Below are 19,721 nucleotides of genomic sequence, written 5' to 3'. Positions count from 1 at the left end.
TTATCAATTGTCTCTCTGGTGCCTTTACCTTTCCTAAAGCGAAACTGATCGTCTCCTAACACATCCTCAGTTTTCTTTAAATTCTTCCGTATACTATTTTTGCCAGAAACTTGCATGAATGAGCTGCTAAGCTGATTGCGCGATAAATCTCGCACTTGTCAGCTCTTGCCTTCGGACTTATGTGGACGATATTTTTCCGGAAGTGAGATGGTATGTCGCCAGACTCAAGCATTGTACACACCAAAGTGAATAGTCATTTTGTTACCACTTCCCCTACCCCGCTCCAATGACTTTAGAAATTCTGGTGGAATGTTATCAGCTTACACGAGCTAATTGTTGGGCCAGCACTTTCCGAAGTAGCACAGAACTGTTCTTCACTTACTTGTGCCTTTGTTCCACATCGGTGTAGGATAGGCACGATCATTTGCGGATTTGACAAGGTTGGGTTAAGAGGTGGTTGAATTCTGTTCCTGTCGCCACCCCGTTGCCCACCCCACCCCTCCCCCCAAAAAGGGGGGAGCATCTGTACCTCAACTATCTGCGTGTAGGTTTGTTCATGAGAAAGTGAGTGAAAGTTTTCTAAATGTTTGCGAATCGTGTAACTGAGGCAGAGCTCGGTAACCAGCCCGGAATTAGCTAGTGGGATGTGGGAAGCCGCCCAACAGCAACATCCAAGCTGCCCGGCACACCGATCTTCGTCGTTAATCCGCCGGGAGGGTTCCATCCGGGGCCTGCGCCGCGCACCTTCCCCATCCCGGAAGCGGTGTTTCAACACCCACTGTTTTCCAAGCGGGATTAGCACAGAACTGTTAAAGAACACATTATATTTCTTATTTGTTCTAGGCTTGCTAAGTACATTTTTCCTGTCTGTATTTTGCAAATACTTCTTTCATATTTCATTCCTCTTTCATTTACTTTGGTACTTCTATATTTACTATTTACGTCATGCAACATGATATTGAACGCCATCAGTTGGTCATCACCGCGATGTGTCTGTGAGAACTACTTCAACAGCCATATTGCTGGCAATGATACGTCTTGCTTTAGATTGTACAACGAGAGTTATTACTAAACAACTTGTAGACATTAGCTACCGCAGAAAGCGATACCGAAACAAATTTATGTTGTTCTCTTTTAATTTGTCGGAAATCTTACGCACTGGTCCATTTTCTTTTCGCCGTTTATTTCTACTGTCTACACACTGACAACTCACCGGGGGCTTAGAAAGCGGGCCCACAATTACATTATGACATAAGACGCCGCCACAAAGGCAGACGTTAGTGCAAGAGCAAGCAAAAAAAAAAAAAAAAGGAGAGGGGCGATGAGTTGCTACACCATCTGGGCAAAACAATGCGGCTGCCAGCTGTTGTGGCTTTCTTCACCTTCTCGGTAGATGTTACGGTGGCGCCCAAGCGTGCCATATAGAGGATCGCTTTTCATACGGCGCTACGGGCAGTAAGGAGTGCACAGGCGAAGCCGGGAGCAGGAACTGTGGAGCGAAAGCACAGTCCGACAAGTAATGAATCCAGATGGTGCGTTACTTGAGCCTGTCCCCGCGCAGGCAGCACAGTCACGGACAGTGCACAAGACCACAAAGAACAGGACTGAAGCGTCTCTCCGTACTGCTGAAGTGTTTGCTTAGACGTACTTTATGTAATGAGAGAGTACAGTGGTTATGTCATCGGATTCTAAGGCCGCCCGCAGCCAACCAGTTGCCTTAAGTCCGCGTGACGGGCCGGTGAGGTGTTCCATTTATGGTACGTTAGTGGAATTTTCCACAATACGATCCAATCGACTAGTGAGGAAATGTGAGACGCTCTTTGAGGCAGAATACGAGACAAGTTTCGAGGTCTGGACGTACTGGATTTCCTAAACCTGTGTGGATATGCTGTAAGGAAAACTGGAATCGTTAGCGAGCGAGGAGCTGCGAGTGGTGAGATGCCAGGCCACAAAAACATAACATGTCATCCAGAAAAAAATGGTTCAAATGGCTCTGAGCACTATGGGACTTAACATCTATGGTCATCAGTCCCCTAGAACTTAGAACTACTTAAACCTAACTAACCTAAGGACATCACACAACACCCAGTCACCACGAGGCAGAGAAAATCCCTGACCCCGCCGGGAATTTGCAAATTATGCAAATTGTTGTTATTAATTTTTTAAATGCATGGAATCTGACAGGCACAAATGGATGAAAGTACAAGTTAATATAAAAAACAACGCACCACGAAGGAATTATCCGAATGGGACTGAAATCCACAGATGTGATGAAGATCTACAGACAAACCAATTTCAGAAAAATTGGATGATTTATTCAAGAGAAAGTTCACAATCTAAGCAAGTCAATAACGAGTTGGTCCACCTCTGGTCCTTCTGCAAGCAGTTATTATGCTTGCATTGATTAACAGAGTCGTTCGATGCCTTCTCTTCAAAATGCCGAGCTAGTTGGAGGGCCCTGCAGGTAATGCTCCACACGTTCTCTATTGCATAGAGATCCGGCGACCATACTGGACAAAGTACGGTTTGGCAAGAACGACGACAAGCACTAGAAATTTTCGCCATGTGCGGGCGGGCATTATCTTGCTGAAATGTACGCCCAAGATGGCATGCAATGAGGTGCAACGAAACGGGGCGTAGAGTATCGTCGACATACCGCAGTGCTCTAAGGGTGCCGCGGACCACAACCAAAGGAGTCCTGCTATGAAATGAAATCGGATCCCAGACCATCAGCACGTCTTCGCTCGTCATTGGGCCTTAATTCGAAGCGGGTCTCTTCACTGAAGACTACTCCAGTCAATGAGATTCTAGGCCGAAACGTGTCTGGAGACGCCCCAGATAGCGGTGATATACCAACCTGACTCTCGCATTCCGTACGGCATTACAACCAGAGTGACGGCCTGGAATGCCATTGCATTTCACCCCTCCGGTTGTCATCTGTGACACCCTTACAACACAACGGTACGTCAAAGATATTCTACACCCCATTTTGTTGCCCTTCATGGCAAGCCTTCCTGGCCTTAAATTTCAACAAAATAATGCCAGTGCGAGAATGTCTACTGATCTTCTTCGTTCTTGGCAAACTCTACCTTGGCAACAAGGTCGGCGGATTTCTCCCCAGTTGAGAACGTTTGGAGCGTTATGGGCAGGGCTTTCCAACCAGATAGGTATTTTGACGACCTAACGCTCTAATTGCCACGATATCCCGCAAGAGAGCCTGGACTCAGTCAATGACAAGTCGAATAACTGCTTGCATAATGGCCACAGGTGGACCAACGTGTTATTGACTTGTTCAATTTGTAAAGTTCGTTCTCTTGAATAAATCATTCAATTTTTCTGAAATTGTAAACATTTGTGTCTCTCTGCATATACATCATTTCTACCTACACTCCTGGAAATGGAAAAAAGAACACATTGACACCGGTGAGTCAGACGCACCATACTGTACAAGCAATGATCACACGCACGGCACAGCGGACACACCAGGAACCGCGGTGTTGGCCGTCGAATGGCGCTAGCTGCGCAGCATTTGTGCACCGCCGCCGTCAGTGTCAGCCAGTTTGCCGTGGCATACGGAGTTCCATCGCAGTCTTTAACACTGGTAGCATGCCGCGACAGCGTGGACGTGAACCGTATGTGCAGTTGACGGACTTTGAGCGAGGGCGTATAGTGGGCGTGCGGGAGGCCGGGTGGACGTACCGCCGAATTGCTCAACACGTGGGGCGTGAGGTCTCCACAGTACATCGATGTTGTCGCCAGTGGCCGTACACCTCTGGTGATCGTCGAGGGGACACTGAATAGTGCACGTGCCCGTCGACCTGGGACCGGACCGCAGCGACGCACGGATGCACGCCAAGACCGTAGGATCCTACGCATTGCCGTAGGGGACCGCACCGCCACTTCCCAGCAAATTAGGGACACTGTTGCTCCTGGGGTATCGGCGAGGACCATTCGCAACCGTCTCCATGAAGCTGGGCTACGGTCCCGCACACCGTTAGGCCGTCTTCCGCTCACGCCCCAACATCGTGCAGCCTGCCTCCAGTGGTGTCGCGACAGCCGTGAATGGAGGGACGAATGGAGACGTGTCGTCTTCAGCGATGAGAGTCGCTTCTGCCTTGGTGCCAATGATGGTCGTATGCGTGTTTGGCGCCGTGCAGGTGAGCGCCACAATCAGGACTGCATACGACCGAGGCACACAGGGCCAACACCCGGCATTATGGTGTGGGGAGCGATCTCCTACACTGGCCGTAACACCTCTGGTGATCGTCGAGGGGACACTGAATAGTGCACGGTACATCCAAACCGTCATCGAACCCATCGTTCTACCATTCCTAGACCGGCAAGGGAACTTGCTGTTCCAACAGGACAATGCACGTCCGCATGTATCCCGTGCCACCCAACGTGCTCTAGAAGGTGTAAGTCAACTACCCCGGCCAGCAAGATCTCCGGATCTGTCCCCCATTGAGCATGTTTGGGACTGGATGAAACGTCGTCTCACGCGGTCTGCACGTCCAGCACGAACGCTGGTCCAACTCAGGCGCCAGGTGGAAATGGCATGGCAAGCCGTTCCACAGGACTACATCCAGCATCTCTACGATCGTCTCCATGGGAGAATAGCAGCCTGCATTGTTGCGAAAGGTGGATATACACTGTACTAGTGCCGACATTGTGCGTGCTCTGTTGCCTGTGTCTATGTGCCTGTGGTTCTGTCAGTGTGATCATGTGATGTATCTGACCCCAGGAATGTGTCAATAAAGTTTCCCCTTCCTGGGACAATGAATTCACGGTGTTCTTATTTCAGTTTCCAGGAGTGTATTTCAGTCCCATTCGGGTAATTTCTTCATGGTGCGTCGTTTTTTATCTTAGATTGTACAGTACTGGCCATTAAAATTGCTACACCACAAAGATGACGTGCTACAGACGCGAAATTTAACCGACAGGAAGAAGATGCTGTGATATGCAAACGACTAGCTTTTCAGTGCATTCACACAAGGCTGGCGCCGGTTGCTGACATGGGGAAAGTTTCCAACCGATTTCTCATACACAAACAGCAGTTGACCGGCGTTGACTGGTTGTTGTGATGCCTCGTGTAAGGAGGAGAAATGCGTACCATCACCTTTCCGACTTTGATAAAGGTCGGATTTTAGCCTATCGCGGCTGCGGTTTATCGTATCGCGACAGTGCTGCTCGCGTTGGTCGAGATCCAATGACTGTTAGCAGAATATGGAATTGGTGGGTTCAGGAGGGTAATACGGAACGCCGTGCTGGATCCCAACGGCCTCGTATCACTAGCAGTCGAGATGACAGGCATCTTATCTGCATGGCTGTAACGGATCGTGCAGCCACGTCTGGATCCCTGACACAACAGATGGGGACGTCTGCAAGACAACAACCATGTGCACGAACAGTTCGACGACGTTTGCAGCAGCATCGACTATCAGCTCGGAGACCGTGACTGCAGTTACCCTTGACGCTGCACCACAGACAGGAGGGCCTGCGAAAGTTTACTCAACGACGAACCCGGGTGCACGAATGACATAACGTCATTTTTCCGGATGAATCTATGTTCTGTTTACAGCATCATGATGGTCGCATCCGTGTTTGGTGACATGGCGGTGAACGCACATTTGAAGTGTATATTCGTCATCGCCATACTGGCAAATCACCCGGCGTGATAGTATGGGGTGCCATTGGTTACACGTCTCGATCACCTCTCGTTCGCATTGACGGCACTTTGAACAGTGGACATTACATTTCAGATGTGTTACGACCTGTGGCTCTACCCCTCATTCGATCCCTGCGAAACCCTACATTTCAGCAGTGTAATGCACGACCGCATGTTGCTGGTCCTGTAGGGGCCTTTCTGGATACAGAAAATGTTCGATTGCTGCCCTGCCCAGCACATTCTCGAGATCTCTCACCAATTGAAAACGTCTGGTCAACGGTGGCTGAGCACAACTCTTGATGAACTGTGGTATCGTGTTGAAACTGCATCGGCAAATGTACCTGTACACGCCATCCAAGCTCTGTTGGACTCAATGCCCAGGCGTATCAAGGCCGTTATTACGGCCAGAGGCTCTGGTTACTGATTTCACAGGATCTATGCACCCAAATGGCGTGAAAATGTAATCACATGACAGTTCTAGTATAATATATTTGTCCAATGAATACCCGTTTATCTTCTGCATTTCTTCTTGGTGTAGCCAATTTTAATGTCCAGTAGTGTATTAATAACCATCAAAAATCATCAATATGGATTTAGTATTTCAAATCTGAAAAATATTAACTTAAAATTCAAAATCGTGACCTGGCGTAGAGCTGCATGTCGCTCAGGTGATTTTGTCTCAAACTGAATTCAGTAAAGAACAGTATGAATTCAGGTACCATTAGAACAGACCGGAAAGTATTTCACTTACCAAATGTTCCTGAATTATGTATCAGGCACGAATAAACGTTTGGCTAACACATCAGTTAACAACAGTAAACTCACCACATCACAACAGGCAATGACTAGCAATAGAAACAATACAAAACTTAACTTTTACTTAAATCAGAGAAAGATAATTTGAACCAACAAAAACAACAGGACTTAAACTTGAACTTCATAAATTCTGAGTGCCAAATATAGTACATATGAACAGTACTAATAATATTCGTAAATCACCAACAAGGCTCAAATCCGATAGACAGGAACTAGAGAAGGGTTACCTCAAACCAATAAATCCTACAGCACAGCGAATGGCTCCGAACAACTGTTCGCACAGACTACACACTTAGATGCTCACCAAAAAGTCCAACAAGTGCCGATGAGTACGGCTCACTATTTCAACTTTACCAGTAAATTCCGCACCTACAAGGAGCAGACAAAGTTAGAAGGCTTTCTTCTACCAAAGCCAAATGACGTGCTTCTCGGGCATGTAACCTGGTAGGATGCAGAACCACACACCCACTCAGAGCAATATTCAACTCCAGCAATGTTCATAGCAACCACGCAGCACACGACACAGCATTTCTCTTGGATCGATATCCTGCTGTTGTTGGTGATAAACAACTGAGAGCTTGTTCATGCACAACGCCGTTGCGACGACACGTTGGAAAGTGCCCATGCACCATGGCGGGGCTCGAAGGAGGCGGTTGCTTAGCTCCACGGAAAGAGATTAAACCAAGCTTCTGACCACATATCGAATCACCACACCGGTCACAAAACTTATAATACTAGGAACACTAACAAAGTTTTAATTGTTGTGGTCTTCAGTCCGAAGACTGGTTTCATGCAGCCTTCCACGTTAGTCTATTTTGCGCAAGTCTCTTCATCTCTGCCTAACTACGGCAGTCTACATCCATTTGAACCTGTTCACTGTGTCTGAGCCTTAATCTCCCTCTACAGTTTTTACACTCCATAGTTCCCTCCATTCTCTCATGCTTCATGAAGAATTCTATCAACTGATTTCTTCTTTTAGTCAAATTGTGCCATAAATTCCTTTTCTCCCCAATTCGATTCAGTACTTCAATACGCACTTGGCGCTGTCATTCGCGAGCTCGGTTTGGAAGACACTTGGGACATCATCCATACTGATAGACAAGGTTTCACATACTTTACAGAACATTCGTCTAGCAGAATTGATGGGATATATACCTCCCGCTCTCTCAGGGATGCGGTCACAGCAGCCGAGTTGTGGCCAGTAGCTTCACTGACCACACTGCTTATATCTGTATCATCATGCTTCGACGCCACAAAATGAGGCGCAGCCGCAGCCCGTAGAAATTTAACACCAATCACGTGGCCTCACCGGAATGTCAAGAGGCAGCGGGAGACACGTGGACATTGTGCCTACGACGACAAGGAGCGTACACATCTCCTTTACAGTGGTGGCTGGACTGTGCCAAACCGAGCCTTCAGTATACCTTGAAGACCTTCTAGTAGGGATGTTGCAGCTTGGAGTCGCAGCACTACACACTTCTACTACGCCATCCTCAGAAAGTGTTCCATTATGCCACCATCAATGGACCGGCAGGTGACTGTCAACCTAGCAAAAGCGAAGATTCTGATGTTGACACATCAGCATCTGGAAGGGACCATCATTCTTAAAGGGCAAACGGTCGGAATCGCCAACGAACGGCCCGCGATGTACCATATAGCTATGGAAAGAAAATGCAGACACAGGACATTGATCTATGAGGTGACGACAGAAGATGGCTTCCGCCACGTCATGCAAAGAGACATAAGCAATGCATACTTTACATGTTATTCTCACCTGTATGCAGAGAAGAGATCTGATCCAGAGATCATTACTACTGTCGCCGGTTTGACGCACGCAACAGTTACTCTGGAGCTCCAACAGGAACCGCTAGAACCAGTGACAGAAGAAGTGTTGGATGCCATAGAAAAGGGGCACCCAATAAGTCACCAGGACCGGATGGGTTACCCTTGGAGTTTTATAGGATCTTCCAGAGACTATTCGTGCCCTATTGGACTACCATATGTCAAGAGTTCATGACACCAAGGTGCAACTTCCGGCTGCCTTTTTGGAAGGTATCATCATCCCGATCCGTAAACCTCGCAGAGGAGCATGTATTACTGACTACCAACCATTAACTTTGTTGAAGTGTGATATTAAAATCTTCATACGTCTACTGGCAGCTCCAATTCAGCGTACGACATTTCGTGTCCTATCAGTGGATCACGATCGATCAGTGGGATGCAAAATATCAGCGCGGCCCTGTACCGCTGCAGGGACTAGATTGAACTTGCTAAGGTGCATAGCGCACCGGGAGTGCTGGCTGCGACAGATTTCAGTCAAGCATTGATCGAATCAGACTTATGTAGGGCAAACTCGGCTAATTTCGCAGTGTTAAGTTTTTTTGCCTCTAGAGTTTAAAATAAATATATTAAAAATGGAATTTTTGTATCAAATGATAAGCACAAGTGGTATAATTCGATGGTATAAATGGTAAATATTGAAAGCTAAATTTCAGATACAAAAAAAGCTTTCTTAAAAATAGTGCTAATTTTCTTTATCAATAAGAACTTGGGTAATTTTGCAGCAGCATTTATAATTCTTAAAAATTCCTTTTGTGTCATCAGAACATGAATTAATGTAACCAAAAACATCGACACTTAACATTTACTGTGTTTACTATTAAATTATTATAATAATGTAATCAAGGATAATATGATTAATTAATTACATGCTTCAACATAAAAATGAATAACAATATAAACAAAATTAGTTACTGCAGTCTTACAAAATCTTAAAATCGCAAATGTAATTGAAGTTAGTTCTTAATATCGGAAATGTGATTCAAGTTATTCAGAATCAGCCGCAGTGCATAAACGGCATGTGAACTGAGCACAGTACACCTTCAGTCTTTGGCAAGACAGATGAAACCAGCACTCGCACTTCGAACAGCAAATCCACTCTTGGGCATCATCATCATCTTCGTAATTTCCACAACATGACGAACATATGTTGTCATCCTTTCCTTCATTTCTTATTAATCTTCTCAAAACAGGTATACGTCGTGTCGTTGAAGGAACTACTTGTACGCTGCCTTGCTGTTTTCCCATTCTAGCTTTTGAGGTGCTTACTTTTCGTTGCTTCCTCTTTGCCAGAACATTCCCCTTTGATTTGAAATTCTATCTGTCTGCTGCCTTTCCTTCAGGGGTCGTTAGGCCTATTTCAACCAACATGCCTTTATCAGCAATAATTCTGGTTGAAATAGCTGTGTGTTTCCTTTTTCTCCATTATTTTATGGATTTTGGAAGAGGCATGCTAATTTCCTCCTGGATATTTTCAGTTTGATCTGCTGACGCTTCTGTCTCATATGGCAAATTATCAACAGCTTCTTTTTGCTCTGCTGCTACGCATCCATCTACTGTTCTTTCAGGTAACTCTACTTGCCCAGCACTAAAGGTCTCATGAACTTGGGACATCCGGAATGGCATTTCTGTTACGGCAAAAAATTCAAGTTTTAGTAAAACCACTCTTGATGGTGGCTGGAGTTATAGTTTTGTCCATGGACTTCTTGAACAGATGATAAAAATCCGTCCTCGTAGGCTTGTAACCACAAGTTTCCATACAGTCTCTCACATTCCTTTTCCAAGCCATTTTTAGAGGACCAAACACGGACACATCACACGGCTGTAAGATCTGAGTGGTGTGTGGTGGAAAGGTAACCAAAATAACGCCATTTCCTTGTGTGAATCTTAGAGATTCTGGAGAGACATGGCTAGAATTTGAATCCACCAATAGCAGAACAGGACGAATGTGAGGAATGTGGTTAATGAAGTTCTTCAAGAAATCCACGAAAATTTCCAAATTTATCCAGCCACTTTTTGACACTGCTAACTGGCTCAATGGAGGAGCATTTTCCTTCAAGCTATCGGTGACACAAATCCTCATGAAAATAAACATAGAAGGCACTGTTTACCCCTTGGAATTGGCAGCAATCACAACTGTTGTGGTCTCCCTCTTTTCAGCAGTTGTCTGCTGGTGGACACGCTTCGCTTCTTTCGGTGAAACAATTTTGCTCGGCTTATTCACCACTGAAAATCCCATTTCATCTAGATTCCAAATTAGATTTGGCTTCGTCGCGAGCACTGTTTTCTCATACACAGTACTTAGCACATCATAAAAATCGTTCAAATTAGAACGATTCGAAGTTGATGCCCTGTAATATGATAAATTTTCTGGCTGACGTAAACTGAAGCCATATCGTTTCTTAAATGAACTTCACCACTCTCATCCTGCCTTGTCTCTTTCTTCCCCAAATGGGTTGCCTTGAGGTCTCTTTGATGCTGATTTGTGAGCGTAATAACGCATATCACTCGCCGACAATCCGAAACCCAGTTCTTGCATTTCAATTGCATACTTCAACAATTTAGTTTCCTCTTCCTTTGTTAAAAAAAGGAGAGCACAGTCTGCAGGATCGGCGCAAACTCTTAGTCTATTCTTTAGTGCATTGTAAAGTATGCCAAAATCTTTGCTAGATCTATAAACTGACCAGTCACCCATTAACACCCTTCGTACAATTTCTTCCAAATCCTTTCTCCTGTACTGTTCTCCATATTTGCCTCTAGGTTTAAACATCTGTAACAAATTAAATGGATAAATATCTTAAGCCTTCCTTTACGAACGTCATTATTGCACTCAGATCATGAAAGCAATTCAGTTCGGCATAACAACACGTAAAGTACGTTCTTTTATTTGATTCGCGCGCTTCTCGTACTGCTTTACGAGCTGTCTCCTCTACCGCACATTGCTGATAGGTGCTGCCATTTGGTGCAATGTTCGTAATTAAAATCAGCTCGTACAATTTCGCAATGAAAAGCTATATATGGTACTGCGAAATAAGCCGTACTGTGAAAGTTGCCTAGTTTGCTCTATTTAACTGCTGTTCTTCAGAATATACAGTACCCGGGGCTTTCGTCGATGTGGTACTCCGTCTCCTACGTGGTGCAACATCAGAAGTGCTTGTCACTGGTAGTCTGTCGAACACCTTGCACATTCGCCGCTCTGTTAGACAGGGATGCCCATTATCGACAATACTATACGCTTAAGCAATTGAACCTTTGTTACGCAGTCTGCGACACAGCATCACGGGTTTGTCTCTTGGCGGATTCGTTTTTAGGTGCACTGATGATGATGTTTGGTTTGTGGGGCGCTGAAGTGCACGGTACCAGTGCCCTTGCCAGGTCTCAATTTTTCCACAGTCCAATCTAGACACTGTCACAAATGATGATGATGATGATGAGGAGGAGGAGGAGGAGGAGGAGGAGGAGGAGGACAACATAAACATCCAGTCCCTGGCCAGAGAAAATCCCCAACCCAGCTGGGAATAGAACCCGGAACCCCATGAGAGGCTGCAACGCTAGCCACTAGACCACGAGCTGCGGACTTTTAGGTGCACTGCGTATGAAGATGATCTGATGTTAACTCTTCATGACAAACATGATGTTTGCAGAGCCTTGGATTGGTTAGCCACTTATGGTGAAGCTTTGGGGAGCCGTATAAATGTACATAAATCGATGGCTTTGAATATTGGCAATGGCATGATACCTGCAAGCGTCGCAGAAATCAGACTGTGGGATAAAATGCGCTGTCTTGGTATCGACTTCACGTACGACATCTCACGCACGACGACCATTAATTAACGGAGCCTCTTGCAACACATCTATGCTGGACTTGTGGATCATCGTCTCCGTGCTTTGGACCGAATTTGTTAATGTCTATCAGGCATCACGAATTCTGCATGGTAGTGCGAACACTACCGACACCTAAACACACAGCTCGGAGCATCACGGCGGCGTTAGGTTCCTTTGTCAGCGCTAGAATGATATTTAAAGTTCGGTACGACTCCCACACTCTTCCTAAAGAACGGGGCGGACCTGGCCTTGTTCATGACTGAGCAGTGTCGCTATGCGTTACTATGCACCTCGTGCTTTGGCGACGATGCCCGACCAGCATCACGGGTTTACTGACGGAGGCTCTCTACATCATATTCCCCTGACCCTCCGGTGGCGCTTATCCTTTTCCTACTTTGGGAGGTTTTATCTCGAGTATAGCTACCTACGGAACGCTCTCGCCGTCTCTCGCTTACCAACGACCAGAGACATCTTCACACACTACTTAGCCGCCGCAAAGCTAGATTCGGATGTACATTCTACCTGGTACTTGACGGTGAACGGAAAACAAATTACTCGAAAAAGTCTCCATTGGATCCGTCTTGCAGATTCGCCTTTATATGTCTGTGGGCTGGCAGAAGAGATCTGGTATTTTTTGCGTCAAATTTTGGCTCTCTTTTTTTACAGATTTCACCATCTCCCGCACTCTCCTCTACCTGGACGCTGTTTATTAACCGAGGACGAAACACAACGCTGTCACGTGAATCAGAGGCCACGCGATTCATTGTTTATTTGTAGGTGGTATCATAGAACTCATGGATTTCTGGAACTGTTTAAAAGATCGACATTGTGCTATTGTGAAGAACCCTAAGTACAGTCAATACTTTTCGAACTGGTTGCGGAGCATCTTCCACGATCCACCCCGTAGCTCGATTATTGATCGCAGGAGATAAATTTGATACATTCGCTCACGGAGGTAAACAGATAACTTTGCCTACACGACATTACAAGAAGAGATGCCATGAAAATGGGGTGGCGGCGTCCGTGGAGTATTGACGCCGCATGTGCGTGTTACAGAAGTATAGCCTTGTGTTTATTTTTCTTTCTTTCAGAGACAAGTCATCGAAAAGGCTGATTTATTTTTTTGTCAATAAATAAATGAATATTCTCCTGTGGCCATTTACCCCTTCCAGATGTTCCTGTTTGGTGAAGGAGACATCTTGGCCAGGCCTCGAACAATAACCCTTGCTTACTTTGCCCCCGAGATCATTCCTTCTATCCTTTACCCTTAGATTGAAAAAAAAAAAAATAATAATAATATTTTTTTTTTAAGTTTGCGTTCGTGCTGTGCAAGAGAGTCATGGATGAGGCGCGACGGTTCCAATACGCTAACACATATTTTAACTAAAAAAAAAGGAGGAGCGTCTTTGATCAGTAATCAAAAGAAACAGCAATGATCGACAGCATGAGGATGCAGAAGGCATGGAAACCATTGCGTTAAAGACACATAACGTGTATCCACAGGATATGTGGCCTGTAATTGAAAAATGTGTCACGATGATCTCTCCATCGGCAATAAACTCCGAAACAGACCACCATTCGGATCTCAGGGAGGGGACTGCCAAGGGGGAGGTGACCATGAGAAACAGATTGATTAACCAACGAAAATATAACGTTCTACGAGTCGGGGCGTGGAGTGTCAGAAGCTTGAACAAGTTAGGGAAGCTAGAAAATCTGACAGGAGAAATTCAAAGGCTCGATCTAGACACAGTAGGGCTAATTGAAGTGAAATGGGAAGAAGACAATGATTTCTGGTCAGATGAGTATAGGATAAAATCAACAGCAGCAGAAAATGGTCTCACGGAAGTAGGATTCGTTACGAATAGGAAGGTAGGGCAGAGAGTGCGCTAGTGTGAATCGAAAGTAAACCAACACCAAGCTGAAGATGAAGAGAGAGAGAAAGTATATGAGGGTACTGAAAAGGTAATACAAATACAGTACGTAAAAGGAGATGAAAATCTAATAGTCATGGGGTACTGGAATGCGAAGACTGTGTTCAAGAGTCACAGGAGGAGGATGTGTAGTTGGAAAGGCCGGATGATACGGGAAGATTTCAGTTAGATTACATCATGGTCAGACAGAGATTCTGAAGTGGATTGTACCCAGGAGTATATGTAGACTCAGATCACACTGTAGTAGTGATGACTAGGCTGAAGTTTAAGAGATTAGTCTGCAAGAATCAATACACAGTGAAGTGGGACACGGAAGTTGTAAGAAATGACAAGATACGCTCGAAGTTCTCTAGGACTGTAGATACAGCAATAAGGAATAGCTCAGTAGGCAGTACAGTTCAAGAGGAATGGGCATCACAGAAGTTGGAAAGAAAAACATTGATGCAAAGAAGGTAACTGCGAAGAAGTCATGGGTAACAGAAGAAATACTTTACTTGATCGATGAAAGGGGGAAGTACGGAAATGTTCCGGGAAACTCAGGAATACAGAAATACAAGTCGCTGAGGAATGAAATAAATAGGAAGTACATGGAAGCTAAGATGAAATGGCTGCATGAAAAGTGTGAAGAAATCGAAAAAGAAATGATTGTCGGAAGAACTTAACCCAGCATACAGGAAAGTCAAAATAACTTTCGGTGAAATTAAAAGCAAGGATGGTAACATTAAGAGTGCGACGGAAATTCCACTGTTAAATGCAGAGGAGAGAGCGGATTGGTGGAAAGAGTACATTAAAGACTTCTATGAGGAGCAAGATTTGTTGGATATGATAGAAGAAGAATCAGGAGTCGATTTAGGACGGATAGGGGATCCAGTATTAGAATCAGAAACAAGGGAACTTCTCTACATCTACATGGATACTCTGTAAATCACATTTAAGTGTCTGGCAGAGGGTTCATCGAACCACCTTCACAATTCTCTGTTATTCCAATCTCGTATAGCGCGCGGAAAGAATGAACACCTATATCTTTCCGTACGAGCTCTGATTTCCCTTATTTTATCTTGGTGATCGTTCCTCCCTATGTACATCGGAGACAAAATATTTTCGCATTCGGAGGAGAAAGTTGGTGATTGGAATTTCGTGAGAAGATTTCGTCGCAAAGAAAAACGCCTTTCTCTTAATGATGTCCAGCTCAAATACTGTATCATTTCTGTGACATTCTCTTCCATATTTCGTGATAATACAAAACGTGCTGCCTTTCTTTGAACTTTTTCCATCTACTCCGTCAGTCCTATCTGGTAACGATCCCACACAGCACAACAATATTCTAAAACAGGACGGACAAGCGTAGTATAGGCAGCCTCCTTAGTAACAGGAAGACATAAGATCAAATAAGCCAGAAGGGGTAGAAAACATTCCATGAGAATTTCCAAAATCATTGGTAGAAGTGGCAACAAAGTGATTATTCACATTGTTGTGTAAAATGTGAGAGTCTGGCGACATAGGGCTACTATCTGACTTTCGGAAAAATATCATCCACACAATTCTGAAGACTGCAAGAGCTGACAAGTGCGAAAATTATCGCACAATCATCTTAACAGCTCATGCATCCAAGTTGCTAATAATATTCAGAAGAATCGATAAGAAAATTGAGGATGTGTTACATGACGATCAGTTTGGCTTTAGGAAAAGTAAAGGCACAAGAGAACCAGTCCTGACATTGCGGTTGATAATGGAAGCAAAACATGAAAAATCAAGATACGTTCATTTGTCGACTTGGAAAAAGCGTTCAACAATGAAAAATGGTACAAGATTTTGGAAATTATGAGAAAAGTAGGGGTAAGCTTTAGGGGGAGGCGGGTAACATACAATATGTGCAAGAGTCAAAAGGGAATAATAAGTATGGATGACGAAGTGCTCGGATTAAAAAGGGTGCATGACACGGATGTAGTCTTTCGCCCCTACTGTTCAATCTGTACATCAAGCAAGGAGGATATCAAAAGTAGACTAGCAATGGCAACTACGGCGTTCCTGGCCAAGAGAAGTCTATTAGTATCAAACACAGAACTTAATTTGAGGAAGAAATTTCTGAGAATATGCATTTGGAGCACAGCATTGTATGGTAGTGAAACATGACTGTGGGGAACTGGGTCATAAGAGAACCGAAGCATTTGAGATCTGGTGCTTCAGACGAATGTTGAAAATTAGGTGGACTGATAAGGAAAGAAATGAGGAGGTTCTGTGCAGAATCGGAGAGGAAAGAAACATTTGGAAAACACGTGCAAGATGAAAGGACAAGATGACATCGGGGAATGACGTTCATCCCACTAGAGGGAGCTGTAGAGGACAAAAAAATGTAGAGGAAGACAGAGAGTAGAATACATCTAGAAGATAATTGAGGATGCAGGTTGCAAGTGCTTCTGACATAAGAGAGGCTGGCACAGGAGAGCAGAGAGGGCCACATCAAACCAGTCAGAAGACTCATGACACAAAATAATATCGAAAGAGCTCCACAAATATCAGGTCAGGTCTTACGCAACCTCGTTAAATGTGTGACATTTGTACGAGTTGAATTGTTGTTTACGTCCTCACACTACCTATCGATAATTCTTATACTAACCAAACTAGCACTTTAACTTTACACATATTCTGCTTACCGGCGTAAACTCTTTGCCTGTAATTGTGAATGCATGATTTATTTGTGCCTTGTTATGTTGAACGTTCATGATTTTCTTTCGTGCTTTAAGCGAAACAGTAACTAGACCTATGTACAGTATTGTTTTCTAACATGGAAAAGTTCATTGTCAGTGAAATTGTAAGAGCTGCAATGAGGTTTACTGGTTGATATATCCTGATCACATGCCCTTCCATATCCGCATTCAGCAACACCTGTGGGCTGAGGATGACACGGCGGCCGGTCGTTACTGGAGGGCTTCATGCCTGTTCGGGCAGAGTTCAGTTTTATAATCTGATCAACTTACCTGAAATACCAAAGAACCTCACATATTTAAATCTCTACTACGGACACTTTCTGCTTTCGAAATTACAGGCCTCCAAACAACCACTGCCCCATGGATTTTCAGAGAAAGATCCAAGTGCTCTGATACGTGAATGATTTCCAGGTGAGAAACCTTATTATTCCCTCCATATGCGAAGAGTTCTCTCAGACTGACAGAGAACATTTCGACACATTCCTGCCATTGAAATGCCCGTAACAATATATACCAAATCAACATGTTGAATGCCTCTCAACACACAGTGATGAATGTTTCACTGCTGTGGTTAAAGCTGGTGCAAAAATGAGCATCTATATAATCCAATGGTCTGAATGTATACATGAAAAATGACACTTTGTGAAATGGTGAGGAGGACTGGGAAAGACAAACGTGTACACTGATCAGCCAGAACATTATGATCACCTACCTGATAAGCGATACATCCACCTTTAGCACGGATAACAGCAGTGGCACAACATAGCATGGAAGCAATGAGGCTTCAGTAGATTGCTGGAGGGAATTGGCACCACATCTGCACATACAAGTCACCTAATCCCCATAAACTCCAGGAAAGGGGCGATGAGCTCTGAAGTCATGTTCAATCACATGCAGGACATGTTCAGTTTAGTTTACACCTGGTGAGTTGGGGTGCCAGCACTAGCCACTGTGTTCCTCAAACCAATCCACCACACTCCTGGCCTTGTGCAGATTCCGAAATGCTCTTGGCCAACTCCTGGGCCATCGCACTCTCCCCTTGGTCAAACCCATAGAGATTACATGCCTTCCCCATTCTACACACAGACATCATGCTCATTGATACTACATACACCTTGTGTGTGTCTGACTTGCAGTCATTCCTTACCAGGTGACGTTGCTATTGCCTGGTCGGGTTTAAGATTGATAGTAAGTTAGTAGTCATAATGTTCTGGCTGATCAGTCTACATCCAATGTGTAATTCTGGATGACTCTTTCAACATCTTTAAGATGCCATCCCAGTGGAAATTAAGGCCATGAAAGATAACCAAATGCAGATAGTCACCAACATGCCATCAATGAAACATTTTCTGGTAAATACTTGGCAAGCCATGGTACAGAATTTGACATAGGATACTTTATCTGATTTGATCTTTTTTTTCTGTACTGTTCCGTTTGTGTTCTGAGCGATGGAAATGACTGTCTGTAAACCTCTGTAAACATCCGAATCTCTTTTTACCTTAGTCTCATTATCCCTACAAGAGATATAAGATGGTGAAGCATAACAAGTCACACTGTCTTCTTCAGTTACAGGTTTGTCTAAACTGATCCAACAGAGCTTCCTGAGAATTAAATAGTCTTTCTTCCAAGGATTGTTATAGCTAATAAGAAAGCGTAAAAAAAAGAAAAAGAAAGAAAAAAAATGAAGAAACTTTCATATTGGCTAATAGCTTTTTTTTCACTCCTAGGTTCAAATTCTACAACAATAGTGCTAAAATGTGCTCAAGAATTAGTCACAATAGTGTGTTACCCATGCTTTACTTTACAGATAAACTGCACTTTCTCAGAACCCTTCCAACAAATCTAGATCAGCCATTCACTTTCACTAATTCTGATTTCAAATCATTGCCTTACTTCGTATCGACTTTTGTTTCCCCCCGGAGTCCACCATTTGCGACTATAGCTTAAAACTATCCAAATTATGGTTTTGGAAAATATTTTAACAAAAAAATGGTTCAAATGGCTCTGAGCACTGTGGGACTTAACATCTGAGGTCATCAGTCCCCTAGAACTTAGAACTACTTAAATCTAACTAACCGAAGGACATCACACACATCCATGCCTGAGGCAGGATTCGAACCTGCGACTGTAGCAGTCTCGCGGTTCCGGAATGAAGCACCTAGAACCGCACGGCCACTGTGGCTGGCATATTTTAACACTTCCATACTAAGGAGTACATACGTTTACAAATTACTCTGGTGGTTTTTTTATTATTAAGAGTCCTCTTTCAGTACCCACTAGACTTCTGGTATGAGAAAATACTCCACAAACATGGTTGTCGTTGTTGTCTTCAGTCCTCAGACTGGTTTGATGCAGCTCTCCATGCTACTCTGTCCTGTGCAAGCTTCTTCATCTCCCAGTACCTACTGCAACCTACATCCTTCTGAATCTGCTCAGTGTATTCATCTCTTGGTCTCCCTCTACGATTTTTATCCTCCACGCTGCCTTCCAATGCTAAATTTGTGATCCATTGATGCCTCAGGACATGTCCTACCAACCGATCCCTTCTTCTAGTCAAGTTCTGCCACAAACTTCTCTTCTCCCCAATCCTATTCAATACCCCCTCATTAGATACGTGATCTATCCACCTTATCTTCAGCATTCTTCTGTAGCACCACATTTCAAAAGCTTCTATTCTCTTCTTGTCCAAACTAGTTATTGTCCACATTTCACTTCCATACATGGCTACACTCCATACAAATACTTTCAGAAACGACTTCCAGATACATAAATCTATATTTGATGTTAACAAATTTCTCTTCTTCAGAAACGCTTCCCTTGCCATTGCCAGTCTACATTTTATATCCTCTCTACTTCGACCATCATCAGTTATTTTGCTCCCCAAATAGCAAAACTCCCTTACTACTTTAAGTGTCTCATTTCCTAATCTAATTCCCT

Source organism: Schistocerca gregaria, chromosome 4 (genome assembly GCF_023897955.1).
Source record: "Schistocerca gregaria isolate iqSchGreg1 chromosome 4, iqSchGreg1.2, whole genome shotgun sequence".
Taxonomy (NCBI): Eukaryota; Metazoa; Arthropoda; class Insecta; order Orthoptera; family Acrididae; genus Schistocerca; species Schistocerca gregaria.
Note: the sequence above shows the minus strand (reverse complement) of the source record.